The sequence below is a fragment of the Merops nubicus genome, unplaced genomic scaffold (assembly GCF_000691845.1).
Source record: "Merops nubicus isolate BGI_N331 unplaced genomic scaffold, ASM69184v1 scaffold29501, whole genome shotgun sequence".
NCBI classification, from domain to species: domain Eukaryota; kingdom Metazoa; phylum Chordata; class Aves; order Coraciiformes; family Meropidae; genus Merops; species Merops nubicus.
In genome coordinates this window covers 3,044-20,920 of record NW_008586705.1, presented here as the reverse complement: position 1 = coordinate 20,920, position 17,877 = coordinate 3,044, and the positions used below count along the sequence as shown (strand labels likewise).

At 36.2% G+C, this 17,877-nt stretch overlaps 1 pseudogene; it reads right to left on the bottom strand.

Annotated features, from left to right (window-relative positions):
* The window catches only part of LOC103781036, a 21,066-nt pseudogene extending 3,390 nt beyond the window's left edge, over nt 1–17,676 (bottom strand).
* Between the last annotated feature and the right edge of the window lie 201 nt (nt 17,677–17,877).

Genomic DNA, 17,877 nt, shown 5'->3' with positions numbered 1-17,877 from the left:
TCTTTCCCTCTTCTTCTAGGTAGCATAGAGGTAGAAAAAGGAGTTTGAACCATTTAGAGATTTAAAGAATTTGAACAACAACAGTAACTTGTATTACTGGAGTACTCCAACAGCCAATTTTGCAATTTGAAAAGGTCTACCATTTAGTTTCAGCTCTCTAAATTTAAGGCTACACCTACAATTACAGGTGTTCTGGTAGCTTATGTAGAAAACCCAGGTGGCTAATTTTGGTATGACCAGCAGTAAGACCAACCACTACAAAAGCAGATGGCTAAATACAGGGATTATCAGCTCCTCCCTAAACTCTGTGCTGCTGCAGCCAAGTTACACAGCCACTATCTTTCCATGCTAGCATGCATTGCACCACTTGTGGTCAAGTTTTCTTAGTGTGTGCACATTACTCCTCCCTCAATTTCAAGTCTGTCCAAGGTTGCAACTACACTGTTCACAGCACCCAAACTGGCTATCCATCAAGAAGGGTTTTAAAACATTCATTTTTTTAAGTTGACAGATTTCACGATCCCTTTCTATGACAGTGGCACTCCATAACTGTGAATCAAATACACTAAATAGATCACAAAGACAAAAAAAAAAAAAAGAAAAAAGAAAAGCACTTTTCAACATGAGAACAGCTCATCATCAGTTAGAAAAACTGCCACTCTTTTTCTGAGGCATTAAAGATGCTGAGTATCTGCAATGAAATGAGCCTCCACATTTTAGAAATGGTACTTTAAAGAAGGGTAACATAATGCTGATTAGGAAAACAGGAAGTTTAGTTATATACAGTGCTTAAAGATTTTTTTTGTTTAGGTTTAGGTAGGATTTTGTTTTTCCCCAATTTTTTTGTTGGTTTGCTGCCTGAAGGGCTGTTAAAGAACAAGCTATACATCTTTACAGCAGCCTGCTGCATGGCTTGTCCAGTGTACTACTTGCCATGGCATGGCAGGACCAGAAGCTCCTTCATTCACAACATATGCCCTGGAAGCCCTGGAAACCCTCTCTGAAGCAGTTATCATAGGCTGGGATCCTAGTGCCCCCCAAGGTATATTGAGAACTCTAAAAACCCCAACACCAGACCAATATTGTCAGAGGTCTCTGAATTGCTATTTTCTGCAGCACCCCAGAATTTTAGTCAAAGGGATTTGATTTCTCCCATTTCCATTAAAAGTAAAACAAGATAAAAATAATAAACAAGAACATTGTTGTCTTGCTTCAAACATTATTATTACTATTATTAATATTAAAATGCCAAACAATAGTAAAAGTGATTTTTCTGAACTAAGAAAATTACTATAGGACAAGGTAATCAATCATCAGACTTGAAGAATCTCTGTCCTACAGACAATATTGCTGTCTTAAGATAAACAACATTCAAATTCATTATCTCTAGAAACATTGCATGAATGTGTCAGGAAAACTTCAAGACATTTAGAGATAACTTCAAACCTATTCAGGCATGAAAATAAAGTTGCTTTTGCTTTCATAATGGGTCTGTTTGCCAGATTATATGGCTTAAGGTTGAAGGGTTCTCATTGTTCTTATTCTACTAATAAACCTGAATACTAAGACTGTCTTGTGAAAAACTAACAGTTGGAAATGAGTAAATAGTGTGCATAAAGGGAAGAAGTTATAAACCTTCCAAGTTGTAGATTTTTAAGATAACAACTCTGAACATGAATTCTTTTTAGTATACTAATTTTTTTTTTTAACAATGGTTTATTTCAGTTTTCAAACAATCCTCCACTGTATTTACTGGGGAAAGCTTAGACAAGCATTCATCCAAATAGAGTACATTATTTGTTATTCATAAAAATTCTTATTCTTTAAGGATTTTCTCTTCTGCAACGGATAGTTGTATTTCTAATAGAGATACCACACACAACAGCATGATGTAGTTCGGTCATCCCAAGGTATGAACCAGACATATACAATTATTTAATGTTAAATTAATGCATTACAAATGTCTCAAGATCAGAAGAAAGAGCCCTTCTAAATATCTGACAATTTAATAAGGATGGACATGTAAAGTGTATTCAAAATAAAAGATAAAAGACAATATACATAAGAAAATCCCTATTATTATACAATGTCTGGGTGCACTGGTATGGAGCATGTGTTAATCAACATGTATCAAATCCAGAATCCAAAGAGATTCTCACCTGTTTAGAAAGAAACTCCCCACAGAGAGTATACAAATTAATAAATTTCCTGGCTAACAGACGTGCATCAATAAACCCTTCAGCAACCAATATAATTTCAGAGATCAGTTCAATGTCAGGGACAATCATGGCACAGGGTTTAAGGAAGAAAACAAACCCTGTAATTCAAATACACAGATTAGTATTTAAACATGGTAAGAGTAAATCCCTTAAATCAAATGACTGATGTGTGCAAACATTTTTTAAAAAAGAGTTCAACAGAGTCACAATTAAGCGTGTCAGTGAAAGCTAACAAGGACCTCACTTCAAAGTAAAAGGAGCTAATTAGGCACTGTTGATTGTTATATTCAGCAACAGTGCTGTACACAAAGGAAGCAGCTGACAAATGCAGGGCTTAAGACAGGTACTACCAAAACTTAAAGCAGGCACAATCTGCAGCAGTGTCATTTGCCACCAGTGCCTTGGATTGCACTGCTGGCAACTGTGAAGGGCCTGGAGATCAAGTGCAACACCCTGTAATTCCTAAAAATGCCATCATTTTTTAAAGGACTTCAAATTTTGGAGAGCTTAAACACTTTTATATGAAGTTATCACTGCCTTTGAAGGTTTCACCATTTATTTCTTTTTTAAATATGATCTTTAGTTCAAACTCTTAGAATAAAACCACAGACATCCTAACGATATAAATGAGAAGGATCAACAACTAAAAAAGTAACACAAAATGATAATGAAAAGGCTAAACAATTTCCTTGTTAAAAATCACTACTTAAGCTACATAGTAGTAGAGAAGAGGTCTTCAATTTTGTGTTCAGGTCAGCTACAAACCAGCAAATTTATCCCTCAGAGAAGTTTTCTTTCTACTGACAAATACAAAGATTTCTTTTGTTCCCTGTTCTTATTTAAATATGAAAAAATTAGGAACAGTGCTTTAGTCCAGCAGTGTATCTCTGGCAGAAATCAATAACACAGTCTAGAAAAAGAGGAAACACCCCTCTGTGAAACAATTTAAGTAAACTATTCTCTAAGCATTTCTTCGTAAATCCAACCAAGGGCTACTATATGCATTGCAGTCAATTATAAAAAATTATATGCTCTTCTACCTCCCATAACCGATAACCTTATTGCAAATAGATTAACTGCTTGCACAAGAAATATCAGGCTAGTAGTATTTAATATAGCTTCTCTCCCTTGTGAGAGTTTATTAAGTGGCAAATATGTGGAGTTAAGGCTTCACCACTCACCTCCTTCCTTTCCCATGCATTGTACAATGGGTAAAGAGCTGTTACAGATAATCAGCTACAGGGCTGAATTCCTGAATCCCAAATGCAGCAGCTCCTACTTTAATTCCAAAGGCTTTTTATTTTATATGACAACCAACTAAAGGTAACTTCAGCTCTATGTAGCAAGTATATTTTGAAAATTAAAAAAGCAAAAAAAAAAAAAATCAAAGAAAACCACAAGAGGAAGCACATCAAATAAAGCAGTAATTTGACTATCTTTCAGTAGAGATACTGTTAATTAATACTGTTTGTTTCATATCTCCTACTTTTCTTCCCAAATTTAAAAAAAGGAACAATGAAAATACATCACATGCATTTTTCATCCTCTGGCAATCCAATGAAAGATGAAAGACTTGGAAGCAGCTAGGAGTGGTACCTTCTGCTCTCTTGTCAAATGCCACGTGTAGCTGACTGTTGAAGACATGTCTGTCAAGGCACCTGACTCTGGATGCAGAAGGGGTGTCATCTGCACTGGACAGACACGGGTGGCTGGAGTACCTGTCACCCCGTCCTTCCTTATGTGAGGTTCGGAATTGAGGGGCTGCCCAACATTATTCCCTGGGTGTGCACCAATCCTGCTTTTCCTTGAAGAGTTCTAAGTTGGCAGTTAATGATAAGGGCTGGTAAAGCAACAGCTAAGTTGCAAAATATTTAAAAAAACACTTATGGGGAAGCAGGACACATCTCTGATGGTCTACCTCCAATGTTTGCTAAGACCCAACTACAAGGTCTTATTTAACAACAGTCTTTGCAAAGAAAAAAATTCAGATCTTAACCTTTTCCTTGTAAACAGATGTTACTTACTGGTTGTTACAAATTATTGTAATTTGGGCTCAAAGAACAAACCTAATGGCTGCTGCTGCGCAGTGCTTCCATTTAGGTGCTTGGATGTTTGGTTGGCAAGAGGATGAGATGTGCCCGAGCGAATAGCTTTCTAACTTTAACAGACTTTGTGTCTTTCTGCAGTGGAAGCATGAAGGAGTATTGTGTCAGGGATCCCATGGCCAAAGAAGAAATAATAAAATATACTACAGTCTTGATGTACTTTTGATACAGAAGAATATAGTACCTGTGTTTTAACTTGCTCACTGCAGCAACAGTGATGCCCAGTTCTGCCTTGAGTTTCTATCCTTTAAAAAAATCAGAGGGATTTATTGCTCAGAGAAACAGATCACAGATAGCACGTCCATACTTGTGCCTCCCCAGACAGCATGGCAATGCCTTGCAGCTTGTCCCATTGAACTTCAAAATGTTGAGAAATGAAATCATAGAGACTTTTTTTTTCCCCCTCAAGTCTTGATTAAATCAATGAAAAGTGTTAATACAAGAACAAGGATTTCAAGTGACAACTCTTTCTTTAAGCAAGCCCTGAACCATTTAAGTCAAAGACTTAAGACACTACATAGTTCAAAGTGCAGCTGCAACATTTTGCTGGAATAAATTGGCATCCTTTTACTACCCATCATGCCAGTGCAACCACTTGTGGAGTTAATTCATTCTCAGAAACACCATTTCAATATAAACTCACTGAATGCAGCACAGAAAATACAGTCAGATATTTTAAAACTTTATTCCTTGAAACATTATTGTTAAATATAAAGAATAAATATGTTTTCTTAAGAAAAAAGATGAGCTGTTCTACAGTGTCCAAAAGCATATGAATTTTTTTTTGCCGTGCACTTAACTTCTTACAGCTTCCTAACAATCACATATTTGATATCTAACTAGGTAAGACTACGTACCTTCATTTTCAACTGGCAGTTGTGAATATTCTTGCCCATATTTAGGTACATGCCATGTGTTCACAGGTACCTTTAAAATTTTCATTAGATTTAAAAGAAAAGACAACATATACATTTAATTCTCTCATCATTACATGTACATGTACACTGATTTTTTTAACAGAAATTATGAAGCAAAGAGAAATTGCACTTCACTGCAAACCAAGGCTAGTGACACTGGGTGGGATATGTGCTCAAAGAGATGTACCAGTATACTATAGAAGTGCACTATAGCCTACTTGCCTCAACAGAGCTTTGAGGTTTTCAGGTATTTCTGTCCAGCTTGTATATCCTGCATTCATGGTAACAAATATCATGACTTCAGCGTAATGTTTTCACTGAGGACTAAAATCATTTCCTAAGACAGATAGCACAAAAAATTTACAGTTGGATTAGATGTGACCAACTTTAGCATAAAAAGTTAGCTATTGGAAGTCAGACGACAAAGGTACACCTGGGCCTGGATCCTGTCTGTCATTGGCCAAAAGCAAATACCTAGGAAAGTTTATCAGAGCTGAGCAAATAGAGGCATTTCCCTGGTAGGCATCATCTTTCAATCATCTGTGTCTTCTTTGGCCAGCACTGCATTTGGAAGGAAAAGACTGGACTGTTAGAACAACAAAGAGCGCATATGGCTGAATTATGCCTATAGGAGGAATTATCTTTTGAAATAGGAGAAATGAGACTGGTAGGGATGCAGTGGGTTTGGAAAGGCCAGGAGATAACACTGAGTAAAGGAAGCAGAGGAAGGAGAACATGGGATAGTGGAAACCCAAGGTGTGTCTCAAAAGCAGTGGGAAACCCTGGAAGCCCTGAGACTTCCTGCAAAGTTAAATCCTGCCAAGCGTCTCACACATATAATGCAACAATTTCACATGATAGGTAGGACTTGAACGGGAACAGACTTTAAACAGCAAAACTTAGGTGCCCGTAGGACCAGGATTTCACTCACATTTATTGCTACATTTTGAAGAGAAAGTTCTGTTAAGGTAGTATATTACACAGGTGTTTTACTGTTAGAATCTACTCTGCATTTACGAAGGGTTTTAGAGGAGCTTTGGAAGACTTTACTGGTTCAGTATTTATAGCTTGCAAAGGACAATAAAGAAGCACTGCTAAAATACTCACTTCTTTCTCTTGTTTCTAATTGCATCGTGGATAGTCTTTACTTGTACTTCTACCACTGACAGAACTTCTGTGAAGATGCAACTGAACTCATCAAAACACCTGTCTGGACCAAACCTTTATAGATATTACCCATAGGTGAAAATCAAAAGTGAAAGATTTCACATATTTTTCTTGAAAGCAACAATTTCCAATGTCCTTTATATAAAAAAGAAGCTAAACAATTTCCATACTGCTTAGAACATCTCATCTTGTAATCCATCTTCTCAGAACAGTTGAAGATGTACACCATCATACCAAGGGCACAGCCTAGATCCTCTGTGGTCTCTGTTTTACCTGTGCCTGCTGGTCCTGCAGGAGCACTGCTTATTTTTAGGTAGAGAGGTTGGGTGAGAATAATATAACACATTAACATAAGTGTTAGCATTGCAGGGAACTTCTGCAGTGCTGGGAGGTCTTTTTTCAAACCTTCTCTTTCATGGGTGATTTATTCTGAGTCTACTTTCTCATTATAAATATGCTCTAAACCACAAACGTTCTTTCATGTTGATGTGAAATTGTGTTGTGACACTAACTGGAAAATGCTTATTTTGGATATGAAAACAAACCATATCAAATCAAAAATTTTAGCAAGAAGGAGTATCCTATTAGTGATCACACAGGACAGGACAGAGGAGGCTGTAGTTGCTGCTTTGCCTATTTCAAAGGTATAAGCACCAGGACTATCCCGCTTCAACTGAGGGTCATAAGCACTAGCCAGACAGGATTGCTGGGTGCATTGTCCTGGACCATTGATTTTGACAAGAAATTCCATCCTGGAGCCAAGACATTTCCAGAAAAAAAGCTTCACTGAATGTGGTATGAAGAAATGTACTGGTCTAGACTTTAACGTTAAAAAAAACCAAATTCTTTTGCTGAAAACTCCTGATTAACTTTTATATAGATCTACATATATTCTTCTTCAGACTAGTCACTGAATATATATATTAAGTTATGCAAGGTGTGTTTCAGTTATTTTGAAAGCAATGGACATTAAAATCAGACCATTACTTAAATATGCACACCTACCTGCACACACACGCTCAAAGATATTTTGTTGTAACCTTCTAGCGTATGCAATGAGGTATGAAAGAACACTAAACTTCTAAGAAACATTTAACTTCTTATTCACTGAAACAGATAAAGCAGACCCTGTTATTAGTAACATTCATTACCTGTCAGTCAAAGGTGTAATAACTAGCCAGGGGGTATTTCTCAAGTACTTCAAAAGTACTGAAACTGAGAATCACAAATGCTGGCAAAACAGTGTTTCTGGGCATCATCCCATCTATGGCATAGCTGTTATTGCCAAGCAAAAGTGTTGGAACTGGTGACCTAAAAAGCCATTGCAGAGCCATTATGCCAAGTAGGAGCTATTCAGATGAAAGAAGTGAGACCCATCACAAAGCTACAGTGTCATGAATAGGTCTCACACCTCATTCCGAGCAGCTTATAAGTAATAAATACTACAACCAATTATAAAGGATTAGACGCACCTTGAGGCATTTGTGCTTTTATACAGAAGCAAATGTAATATAAGATCTTTTTAATAGAGCTATTACAGCAGAACATATTGCCACTTAAACCATGACCTCTCCTTACAAACAATGCACTCTTTGCATGGGAGCAGGCATTACTTTGACCAGAACGAGTTTCATTTTACTCCTCAAGCCTTGTTTCTTCTTGTCATAATGCTATGTTAGAAACCCATTTTATTTCTTAGGCTAGGGAGGTGAAAAGAAAAATAAGAATTGTTTCCTATCTCAATCTCTATCCAGTGAAATGTTTTGTGCTTTCAAACCATCAACATGTGCCAGTCACCAGCCATCTTAGTTTTACCTGAACAAAGTTATACTTAGACCAAGCACTTTAGTTTAAACAAACACTCTAAATTGTAGTTGTATGCACTTGTAAAGAGTCACCAGAGCAGAGGAGTGTCTTTCTCTAGATATGCATATGTATGCCTCCAAAAGGAAAGAAAACCACAACATAAACAATTTAAGATGGAATAATTAAAAGCAGAATACCTAAAGACATTTGGGAAAACCGCTCAGATTGCCCCAAGGATTCCCCTCTTTTGTGATCTGAAATGTAAAGGAAATGTCTTTATGCTCAGATAACACCTAAATGTTTGAAGGGTTCCCAGAAGTAGGGTAAAAGTTGACACCTGACTTTTTTTTTAGGTAACTAAAGAAGGCATGGCACACAGCTCTGAAGCAAGCTGTCTTCATGATTATACCTACACCACCTCTACTAGAACCATCTACTAGTACTGCTTCTACTGAGACAGAGGGAAAGGCTTAAAAGGTATACTCCATGCAAATAAATTATCAGAGAATCACACTATAAAGCCCTAGTAGGTTTTGAAAATGCTTACAAAAATAAAACTAGAAGGTAATTTCACTGAGCTCCCTATTTTTTCTCTATCATATAACAAAGGAGATGTCAATAGCCACATTCTGAATGAAATTGTTTAGCATCCTGAAATATTCCTGGCATCTTCCTTTAAAGATACCTAAAGCTCCACCTCATTATGGTAGAGATACCATTTCTAGAGAGGTTCTGATAATCTTTCCTAGTCCAATCTTTTTACTACAGAACCACTCCAAAGTCCCCACCACAGGTTCAGGAAGCAGCAATAGCATGAGACAGTGCTGTGCTTGACTTGCAAAGTGACCAAAGAAACATAGCCTGCCTGGATCACACAGAGGTTCATCATGGATCTGCCTCTGCCTTTCACAAAAGCTAGCAGAGATTGTTTTAAAAAACTCCAAAAGGAACATGAAAAACAAGTCCAGGAGAAGGATATCCTGGGAACATATGCCATAATCTGCCACAGGCACAGCAGATGGAATCTACTAAACAAACAACAAAGAACCAAGCCAACAAACCCAAGCCATGAAAACTACACTACCTATTTATCATTATATTTAACAGCTATGAACTGAACTGAACTCTGGCTAACCCTTCATTTGACCTTTTTTATACTTCCATCATTTTGTAGCCAAAAACTCCATATTTTAAACTGTACACAGTGTGAAAATCTTTCTTTTGTTTAAAAAAAAATTTCTTTCTTTTTTTTTTCTTTTTTTTTTTTTTTTTTTTTTTGGTTCAAAGTTGGCTACCTAATAGCTTCAGTAGTGCCTATTAGCTTTTGTATTATAAGCAATTGCAAACGTTAATATTTTTGCACCTTCTCTATTACAGGGATAATTTTAGACACATCTATCAGATTTCCACCCCTCCTTTAAAGTCTCTTTCCTACTCCATACTTCCCTTTTCTAGTTTTCATAAAGGGAAACAGCATTCACACCAGGACAAAAGCATGCAAAAGCAGCTGTAGGTAAACAAGGGCAAAGCAGAAGATACCCTTGTGAATTGGGACTAAAAATAATAACATTAACTGTAAGCTGCTTGGTTTGACACAAAATCCACAGTTTTGACTGTCTTACACAAATATATGTGTTTAGTTTATGTATATGTACTGGTTGCATAGTCTGTTCCTGTCACATCATCATGGTTGATATTTGCCAGTATCTTTACTTTTAGCTTTAATCTCTGTTCAGAATAAACCTACAGAAACCTCTGTAATTAAAATGTGATAGCAATGTTTACAAGATAACAAAAATGGAAGCAAAAGGCATTATTTCTTTTTTCAGTAAGTGCCAATAAAAGTTAACTTACAACAGAACCAAAACTACTATACACCACTCATCTCTTCTTATGAGACTATTTTCACACCACACTTATTTTCACTGAATTAAACAGGAAGAAGATATTCATACACGCTTCTTGTGGCAATCCTCCAGGGCTGATGCCAGCAGCCCACTGAATGCCATTTTCAACATCTGAAACCCACCAGATTTGTGAAGCAGTAAGTGTGACCTGGTCTGGGTACTAAAAATTCCAGTGTTCTCCCTGCTTCTCTTCATGGTATTGTCCCCATGATGTAGAGATACACTGGTTTGTGCAGTTTCCTGAAGGTGCTGCAACAAAGACTCTACCTTTTGAAGGGAAAAAAAAAAAAAAACAAACAAACCAGAAAACCCAAACATGCATAAATTTATGCATGTAACATAAATGGCACATTTTGTACTATCAATATGGGAAGCTCATATCATTAATAATTAGAAAGGGTTTTCTTTACATCAATATTCTTTACAAACTTGAAATTGGAATGGTGTTTTTTTCTTCCATGTTCTCTCCCCTACTGCCTCTTCAGTAGTTGTCAGTTCAGAGGAGTCCTTCCCAATTACTGAGATATCAGACATTGTTTTGTTTTAGATATCCACTTGACTTGAACACACAGGCCTACTGTCTTAGAGGTCCAAATATGAAAGTCTGAAGTTTTTCTGTTCACAGACACAGAGTAAACGCGGACAATACAGTCTTTCCTATGTCTCTGTGCGCTCAAACGTAGCTGTATCTTGGAGAAACTATCTCCAAGAGGCAAGCTGCATATATTTGTCCATTCAGTCTGGGGCCTCCCTGCTGAGATAATCAATCATTCAAACCACATGCAACATTGATTTTATGCAATGTGAATGCTTATCCATTCAGCACTGTTCTAAGAACAATAAATTATTGTCTCAAACTGCTGGTCTGTTTTTTCTGACCTACCACTACCCAGTTTACACACACACTGGCTAGCCAATTAGCAAATATGAGGCTCAAAAACAGCTAAAACCCTGTTTAGATGATAGGTGACATGGGAGAGAGTTGGAGGTCTGGAGAGGGGTGTGCTAAAGGATAAGAGAGGAGGGGATCTGAAGATATAATGAAGATGAAATGAAAAGGCAGAAGAAGAGAGGAAGTATGAGAAATGCAACACCCAAACCATAGGCTTCATCGGTGGCTTTTAGTACTTTTTTTTTTTTTCCTCCTCTTTTATTGCTCCTAAGCAGTTGGATCGCTATGCTTCTTATAAAAATCCAAACTTATATACAAGGGGCAACTATACATCTTAAACTATTGGTTTGTTACACAGTTTTGGGCCACAAAAGATTTTGAAATTTGGGAAAAAAATGGTTGTAAGTGGTAGTTTTGTTTTGTTTTGTTTTGTTTTGTTTTGTTTTGGTTTGGTTTGGTTTGGTTTGGTTTGCTTTGGTTGGGCTTTTTGTTGTGTTTTCTTTTCCCCCCCACTACATTTACATTTTAAAAGCAGCATTTCATGCCATTGAAAGTGTCTATTGCATCTACAATCCAAAGACTGCAAAATTTGTAAGGGAATTAGCAAGCAAGATACTTAACACTGCCTCCACAACCTTCATAGAATAGAACATGCTCCTTATCTCTGTTGTACATCCCAGGGGTGGTATTTACAGATTCCTCCATATTCTCTTTAAATTTAAGATCAGCAGTGTTGGAAGAAAGCTTGGTAAGATGATGGGCCACATGCACCAAGAAATACCAGACTCAGCAAGAAACAGTTTACCTTAGATATGTGTCAATCACACTACTTTAATGCGTATTTCTAATAAAGTGGACATATTGCACATTAATATTTTCTATACATAGTAAGATTTTGTGGTTCAGCAAGATTTAACACAGTTTTTAGCAGCTACTTGAATAACACGAAGCCCTTACACTAATCTTACAATTGTGTTTCTTATTCTAATGCTTTCAGCACATAGTACTTCAACTGATCTTAGCAAGTAAGATGCACTGAATGACCGGATGATTAATCAACACTTCACGCTTAAGTTTTAAAGACAATTTAAAAAATTAAACCCTTTCTTTTTCTCTGTAATATTAGGACACTTGTGCCAATTGACCAAATAAGAGTGGTACTTCTGATTTCCCTGGTGTTCCAAGACTGACAACGTGATGCTATCTCGCTGTCTGTTAAATGATCACTATACAGGAGGATTTTTAATGGGAAAAGCTAGGGTGAAGTAGACTAGAGTCAGTCTTTAGAAGTATCTGAAGGACAAACCTCAAGACTTCGCAGTTTTATACTGAAGTTGTTAATAATGGCTAGTGCTTATTTCACAAATTGTCAATTCAAATCTAAATACCCTGTATCATTAACTACACACCTCTCCAAAGACTATGGAGTTTAAAGATCACTGTCTACACACCAGGATTCCCTGTGACAGACAGCTAGAACAGATTTGTTTGATTCCTCTTCTTATGTATAGTGCAGTGCAAAGAGCGAATGAAAGCAGTCACTGATAGTTACGTAAAGAAGCAATGAAAGTCTGTCATCATGTTTGAAAAGGCTCAGTGTTCAAGCCTCACAAGCGCTTCATCCTCTTGGAAAGTATCAGTTCTTGTTACATGTCACAGCACATCTAAAAAGGCTTTGCCTGGGACACACTAGTAACTGTAGCACTCAGGGAATTAATGGCCATGGCTGGATAGTCACTGAGGCCAGGAGTATCATCTGGCATGTAGATAACATAGTATAAACCTTCTGAAATACATCAAAGGGCCTGTGATTTTATATAAATTGGTCTCAAAGTGTCACAAATATAGCAGATTATTGTTCAAGGTAGGAAAACAGAAGGATAGCTACAAAAACATTCCTTGTACAATGTTCAGCAGCTCAGTAACAGCCTAACAAACACACCATATATCTTTCAGTCTTACTTATCACCGTGCATAGCATGCCTGAAATTTGATCAATCCATGCCAGAAGAAGAATAGATTTGATGATCTCATTGACCTTTTCCATTTGTAATTCCTGTAATCATACAATCCAAAATACCAAATAGATGCAAATTGCACATGGGTAAATTTCCAGCAAAGGATGGCACAGGATTTGTGACACTTCTCCTCAGAATGATGGTTTCATTTCTCTTTGCTGAACATCTTGTACTTATTGTAGCTGGGGAGAAAAAGATTACTGCCTTCCTTAGAGAAAGTATGCCTATTTATAAAGTAAATTAACAGTGAGAAAATAAGGTGCAGTTCTGTGATAAAATCTTCTCACTTGGTTAGCTGGAAAACTTGCCTTTCTGTAGATAAAACGCAGCACAGTAATATGCAAGGTGGTTCACTTGTTTTGGTTGTGTTCTTTTCCAAAGGATGTCTAGCAGTTCTGCTGAAGAAACAAAATAGAAGTGAGGAAAAGCTATGCACTTGGTTTCTAAACACTCAGCCACAGCTTTTTCACAAAAAGAAAGTTGAAGAGACAGATTTTAAAGGTACGTGCTTTTAATGACCCTAGGGCCAAGAATCCCCTCCCAGGTAAGGAAGAAATCAGACCAAACAGTAAAATAGAATAATAGAATCCACATTTATTTGAAATAATAACAGTTAATAGAATATAGTTGTAAGAACAGATAAATTAGCAAATACTATACATTTCCTCTGCAGAAACTAAAACGGAATATGCGCTTTTTACTCACTCATACCAAGGAACCCACGAGAATGGAACGGTGCCAGAAAAGTCCCTGAAAAGGTAAGTTTGGCTAAGTGGAAGCTCCCTGTCATCCTTCCAAAGGGTCCAGCCTTGGACAGTAAGGGATAAACCCAAAATTTCTTACTTAACAGGTCAGTTATTTGCAGATAAAGTAAAAATAAATAGGGGCACAAAGTAACCACTTTTCTTAGCATGTACACATCTTGTTTTATATATGAAGGATAACAAACACAAAAGCACATGTTGGTATTGACACAAAAAGTGTTAAGAACCAAAGTACTCAATTACATGACTCTCTGGTAGGGGGATTGGACTAGATGATCTTTTGAGGTCCCTTCCAACCCTTAATGTTCTGTGATTTTGTGTGATTCTGTGATTTGAAGAGGAAAAACATTTATTTCTGACTAGTAGTAGCAGTAGTAGCACTTTAGCTACTAGCTTGGTATCTCATAACAAAATTATCATCTCAAAAAACATTTGTGTTTTTTTTAGCTTCCTATTGCACCTTTTTCTTGCAAGGAGAAACAGGCTGTGAAAGCAAACATCACAGTCTCTACAGAGAGGAAGAAGGGATATCAGTGATAAGTTCAAGGCATAAGTATGCTGGAGAAGGACCTTTGCTGTACACAGATCTCCTGTTGTATGTGTGAAAGAATCCTAGGTTGTGGATGGAGAGAAAAGGAATTTGATCCAAACTGAATGTATTTTTAAGACCTTTGATAATTTCTATATCATGCAATTCAGAAATAATGAACCAATGCCTCAAATGTAATTGATCATATAAAAACCAGTAAAAATCCAATACATCAGATAGAAACAAATGACAAAAATATTATCATCGGGTCATCTTATACCTATACAAAAAGTAAATATGATGTGACAGCTCTCATTTCCTGACTGTTCCAGAATTACACTTAAGAATAGGTCATAATCATGCTGAATATTTTACCTGTGCTGCAAGCCTTCAGATTTTTCATACACTTTTGGCTTGGTTGTAGCTTCCATCACGTTTTTTTTATATTTGCCATGTCAGTCACCAAATCCTGTATAGAAGTGAAACAAAGTTACTGCAACATGTGTAATCCCCTGAGATTTTTTTTTCTGCTTCATAGTGTTTATTGTACAGAAACAAGAAAAGCACTATGAAAAAGAACTGAAAGAATGCACCTCATCAGCTCGTTTTAGGTTCTATTTCTTAAATGGCAAAAAAAAAAAAAAAAATAAAAAAAAAATCCACAAACATCTGTTTTGACAGTGTTTAGGCTGAACATGAAGGAAATGTGTAAAATGAACAGACACAAGTGTACTGGAGAAAAGCAATACCACTGATTATTATTTCTCTTCTAACAAAATAAAAATGACAGATCATAAAAGAAGCATTAATTTGTACAACAATTCTGCCTATACAGGGTTCTCAACTTGTATAAAGGTGTGAAAATAGATTTTTTTTTTTTTTTTGCATATAGTTAGACATGCTGCTGCCCACATTGTTTAAATTGTAGGTTTCTAAAATTTCAAATAAATTTCTAATTGTTAACACAGACGCTCCCTATAGATCATTATTGTATCTCAGCTTTTCAGAAACATGAGAACATTTCTTAGCATACATGGATTGAATTATAGGTATATTGATAACACAGAACTTACTCTCGTTACTAAGTAAGGACTCAGTGACTTTCTTTTTTTTGTTCAGAATGAATTAAAACCCATTATTTTGTGCAAGTTCAAATGTTCAGGTTGATCATCATAATTTCCTTTGGCAAATAATAAATAATAGACCATTTACTTGCATTTCAACTATCACAGTCCTAAATTATATAGAGTTTGGCAGAAGGGATTTCCGTAACTCAGAAGTACCATACCTCCGTGTGACTCCAGGAGATGAAAAAGCTAATGAAGATAAAGTAAGATATTAAATTCATGTAAGAGAATGACCTGCAGAATTTGTCACAAATTATGGTTTGTGACAATGTGTCAAACACCAGCTGCCAGTCCATGTGAAAGGAAAATAAGGCAAATAATTATTTATTTTAATAATAAAGAATGCAAAATCCACTTCTGATATTCTCCCCAGTAAGTCTGAAATTCTCATAACAAAATTAATTCAGTGGGTTATAGACAAGCCTATAGAAGTTCTCAAACTGAACTGTCAAGATGGTATTGTTATTTTTAAGTATTTAAAAAATATTTTAATAACATGTTACATGATGTATCTTGTTATGTAATAACAGTATTTTAATAAAGGAAACTTTTAAAAATTAATTAACTGATATAAACCACTAACCAATAACTTTGAAGTCACTGTTGATTTCATCAAATCTGTTGCCATCTTCTGGAAGCTGGCTTCTGGTATCTTCAAAGTGAAAGAAAATGCTTTCTAGATGTAACTACATGCGTTGAGGTTTCATGAAAGTGCAAATGACAGGATGTGCCATGTTTAATTTATTTTGCCAGCTTTTCACTTGTTCAGTGAAATATGCCACATATTTCACTTTCCTATGCCACTTTTCAGAATTGTCTGTTGCTGAACCTAGAAAAACAGAAAACAGTGAAAACCTGCACTAATCAAAATTTATCAAACAGAGGAACTAGGTCTAATAAAAGTTTAACAAATTCTCCTGTAACTTGTTAGTATTGTATATCATAACAGAAAACATCTTTAAACATTGCAAATGGACAGCGTATTATTAACTGATTTAAAAAAAAAAAAAATCACACAAATTTTGTGCTAGTCCTGTTTAGGAGCTTTCTGCATAAAAAAAAATAGTGTCCTTTTATTAAAGCTGTATGTGAAAAATGCTTGGCATACTGGAATAAAAACATTCTGTTATCCTCAATCCCTTCTGTGTTTCTCTTTCAGCTTTTTTATTTCCAACATGATGGAAAATAGAACAATTTTTTTTTCCCAAAATGGTTAAAATAATTTTTTATTCAAATTTTGAAAACCAAAAACTGGCCTACATTATACCATTGGAGCCAAAACAACTGGGATTCTTTCTGTGAAATTGAAATAAATTTTTTTTTCTTCATACAAAGTTAATTTAATTTTCCAGGTGTATGATCAACTGTTCTCTAAAATGTACACATCTTACACATATCTCCCTCTTCTGGCATCCCTCTGGGGTTCTTTTGTGTTTTTTTTTTTTTGTTTTTGTTTTTGTTTTTGTTTTTTTTTTTTTTGGGAGTGGGGTTGGTTTGTTTTCTTGTTTCTCTCTACTGTCAGGTCAACAGTGTCCCTATACACTAATTTTTAAAAAATTTACTAGTAAGATGATATTAAAGATGTCCTTTCTTTCCTTACCTTCCACTTTCCTCTGCCCATCATTTCCTCTGTCCACTATTAAGAAACATTCTTAATATCCAGGAAGATATCCAGGAAAGTTTCCAACCACATTGCTTGGTTTTCTTATAAATATGTAGTAGAAATTATTACTGCAAAGTATTCTCCTGTCCCAAACAAGACAGAGGACTTTTCAAGCTTAGTGCTATTTTCAGGCTCATTGGGGTGACAGCCACCTATGGAAGAACACTAATTTAGCAAGCCAGCTCTGCCTTCAGAGAGTTGATTTCTTTTGTCTGAACACAGACCACGAATTCACTTGTCAACCCATGAGACTCCTGCCTGAAACCTAAATCTCTGCTTCATGTATGTGTGGAATAGTTAGCAGCACTGGCTCCACTAGATGCCCAGCAGTACTGTACAGGTGTATGGGTGTATACCCAGCGTGTAAGGGTAGAGCATGAAACACCATCACCAGGCTCTCTGCGACTGGGTACTTACTGCTGTCACGTCCATGACCTGGTAGCAGTGCCCCTCTGATTGAAGGATTTTTCAACTCCAATATTGCTCTCATCAGGTTCTTCACCTTTAACTCCAAGTCCTTACATAGTTCCCAGGAATGAGCTTCTTTATCCAAACACCACATTTCCTAAGGAATAGGATTATAATGACTGCAATAATTAATTGTCATTAACAGCCACCTTGTTGAGAACTTTAACTAAAAATTAATGTTTGTCAGAAAGCTCTGCTTTCCTGTTTCATGTGTGGATGCATGGGACAGTTATAGTTAGCACGAGACTAGGAAAGATTTTATTTGGGTCACTCATTTATGTGACAGATAAAGCAA